Source organism: Trachymyrmex septentrionalis, unplaced genomic scaffold (genome assembly GCF_001594115.1).
Source record: "Trachymyrmex septentrionalis isolate Tsep2-gDNA-1 unplaced genomic scaffold, Tsep1.0 scaffold83, whole genome shotgun sequence".
Classification (NCBI taxonomy): Eukaryota; Metazoa; Arthropoda; class Insecta; order Hymenoptera; family Formicidae; genus Trachymyrmex; species Trachymyrmex septentrionalis.
In genome coordinates, this window is record NW_017306018.1 from 1,266,790 (window position 1) to 1,270,320 (window position 3,531).

The 3,531-nt window shown below is 34.9% G+C and overlaps 1 protein-coding gene across 4 annotated transcripts in view; it reads left to right on the forward strand.

Annotated features, from left to right (window-relative positions):
- LOC108755064 (proto-oncogene tyrosine-protein kinase ROS) overlaps nt 1-3,531 on the forward strand; it is a 38,209-nt gene that overhangs the window by 9,740 nt on the left and 24,938 nt on the right. The window lies entirely within an intron of this gene.

Here is a 3,531-nt window from a genome sequence, read left to right on the forward strand (position 1 = left end):
ATTTATTTATTTAGAATTTTTTCGAATTCTATCACGTGCAGCTTAAACAATATAATTAAATACACGTCAGATATAATTAAAATGCGCGTGTGATGATTACGAAATCGAAGCTAGAAGAACTTCCTGGTCGTCGCATTAATAATTGCAGCTTCAACTGCAATGTCTATCCTTTCAATTCTCGACGTAATATGAGAATAATTGACTTAGTTCGTAGAAGAAAACATTTGCGTGCATTTCAATGACACCGGCGGCGCCTTTTTAGCTAATATGTAAAGAAAATACGGAAAATTTCAAAAAATATGATAATCGAGACATTCCAAGATATACCTATACCGTCTATTCTAATATATGTATAATTTTTTAAAATTTATTCTATTTTTTTCTTTATTTGTCTACGTCTAAGTTTTTAGAGTATAATTTTTTTTTATTCTCCCGATTACAAAATTTTGAATAGTTTAAAACAATAAAAGATAAAGAATATTAAATATTTTAAAATATCTCTCGCAAATGATATTTTGTGACGACAGACAGTGTCTCACATTTGTTTTTTATTTTGGGATCGTCATTCTCAAGAATTGACATGTTCATCATCCCTTTCGCAACATCGGCGATTTGATCGTCGAAGGCATTGCTCCATCTTAGGCCGCTGTTCCAACCGAGTGGACACCGACCGGTGTACATCCAACACCGTGCGACCGTGCACGTTGGTGACCGCAGGAAAAAACTCGACACCTTTTACCTTAAACTTGAAACAGCGCGCGTGCAAAATAACATGTCCATGTCATATTATTTCGTCTCGACGTATCAAGTGTCGTTCCTTCCAATCTTATTGTAATAACTACAGACTTTTAGGGATTTTTGGTCGATCCTTAGCAACCGTCTTAGCTTCATTGTTACAGCTTATTTTTTGCAATCTTTTATTATTCCTTTAAAAATATTTTTTATTCAGCTTCTTTAGTTTTTGGAAATAAAGATGAAAATAAAGATGAAAGATAATTAAGAAAGAAACATTTGTCAGTTTCGCTCATTAGACTTGTTAGTTAAATAATGAAAGAAGTACAGATGGAATGGTTTTGTTGAAGTATTTAAAAATTTAATTAGACATCTGAAAATAATTTTTTAAATTACTAAAGTAATTATGATTGCTAGAATATCAAAATTTTTTACAGCATTACTCATTATGCTTTTTTATATAAATATTGGTAATTCAAAATTATTTTCAAATCCGTGTCGAGTTAGATTTTTAGAAATTGCAAAAAAAACTTTCTGAATAAAAGAAGATAGATCACATTCACAGTGTGAATGTACAATGTAAATGAGAGTTATGCACAATTATTGACGCGAAGAGGGAGAATTTTTTAAGAATGTTTGCAATGGAATCCTAGCGCCGTTTAACCGAATGGTGAACGAGCATTTCCGTATGCAATACTAGAGCCTTCCGTGTTCGACACCCGCTATTATTTCCGTCTTCGAGATTATGTCGGGTCGATGGCGGGAAGACGCAACAGTTGGTCGGCGTCGTCGAGCGTGACGGAGACGTTGGACACGGCGCGACGAAAGGACGTGCAGAAGGACGGGCAGCTATGCATTAGTTGATTACCTTAGATCAGATAAAGCCATTCTTTTAGCAGGTGATTTTTCCGTTCCTTTTCTTTTCTTTTTTTTCTCTAACAATAAGACGGACTCTTCGTTGGAAACTCGCAGTGAGAGTGGAAGCACTCGCGAAAAAGAAGTCGAGTTAACGAGGAGTCGCTTGTTCGGAATTAATTGAAGAAGAAGAAAATTAATCGTTCGAAGAAGCCGAATCATTCTGCCAAATTGCTCTCGCGATTGAAAAGAGGAATATTTTCTAGGAATTGTTTACCGAGGAAAACGATTTGTCTTATTAATTATTTCCTAGAAGGAAGCGCTAGCTTGATGAAAATAATTTGAAACGCAGAATAATATTCTCATAAAAAATAAAAAAATTAAAAGAAATATTGATTTGCATTGTGTTCAATACGTTACATAATATAACGCGTATAAAATACATTATAAAAGCAAAAATATTTACATAATTAAAAATATCAAAACTAATTGAACAAGTCGAAGTTAAAAGGAACGAGGGCTCTCCTGCAAATTTTGCTTACCTCTTCAAATAGTCGATACTTTATTTTCTTTATTCGTCTTTGCTTTCTTCGAAGAAGTTCGAAATAACTTACGACGATGTAAACAAGAATTAACACAGGATTACGTGAATTAAATTGATATGAATATGACGTGATATTCTAAATATATTGGTTCGTGTTGTGGAAAGCAAAATACACCTTTGATGATATCTTGAGGTATTTTATGTATTTTATAGATAACATACGTTAAAGTACAGCGACAAATACGGCCGAGAAATCTCTCGATGACGCGCGAAGCCGGATTGATTAATCGAGCGAAGTTAAACAACGGCTCACGCTGCCGGGAAGATATTTCCACGAGACGAAAGCCGCGCGAGTGAAATAAAAAAAAAAAAAGAAAAATCGTCGTAAAATTGATATATCCACGAGAGAGAGAGAGAGAGAGAGAGAAGATAGTACGCGAAATTATTATCTCCCTCTCCCGATTAACCCTTATCGGTGAACTCGCCGTTTGCTCGCTGGCGATTTGTACGCGTGAGGAAAACACGAGCGTATCTCGACGTCGCGCACGAAATTCTCTCGATCATTGTCGCTTCCGCGGAAATTTTAGTTCGCGACAATTTACGTGCGCATTATCCAATTACGAAAATTCGAAGTTAAACGTACCACCGTAAAACACGCCGCATGGCTATTTGCAGGAGCTTCTGCGAAAAATGGACAAGACATCTAATTTTAACATGAAGCCATAATGTTTAATTTACAATACGTTCCGTTTATGTAACGGTACCCTACTTGACCAACTAATCACGTAAATGAATGTTTACAGCTGTCGGCCGCATAAAAAGAAGTTACTCCATGCGAATTTAATTTAACGATTATTCTAGAATTTAGTATTCGAAAGAAATAAGCAAGAAAGGCCATATTCGATCAAAGCAAATCTTAATAATATTTTTGCATGAATCTCACAATTTTCAGTTCAAGTAAATTGCGCGCCGATTACTTGTTGGTCTTGAAATATAATTCTAAATTAAAGCTGACAAACAATTTAATAATATCGTATTATGATATGTTAATGTACATCTTTAAAATGCTGTAAAGAATTATTATAGTGGCATTCCTTAAAGGCCTGCTTTGCTTTCTTTTTCAAATATTACGGTAATAAAAATCATGGATAGATACTTTGGAAATATAATAAGAATATGGCTAGAGCCTCACACAAATTTCAGAAATCCTTCAACTGATTAACGCCGACCTTTCTCACAGCAATACAAATTTGCATTCCGCAGGTGGGGTTTATTTCATAATTAAATACATTATGATAATTAGATGACGGTCAAACAAATTGACCAAAATTCCCATGGTGGTAACCAGCGATCACGGTTCACTTCGCACCCTTCTCTATTTGCGTTCAACTCTCCCTTCG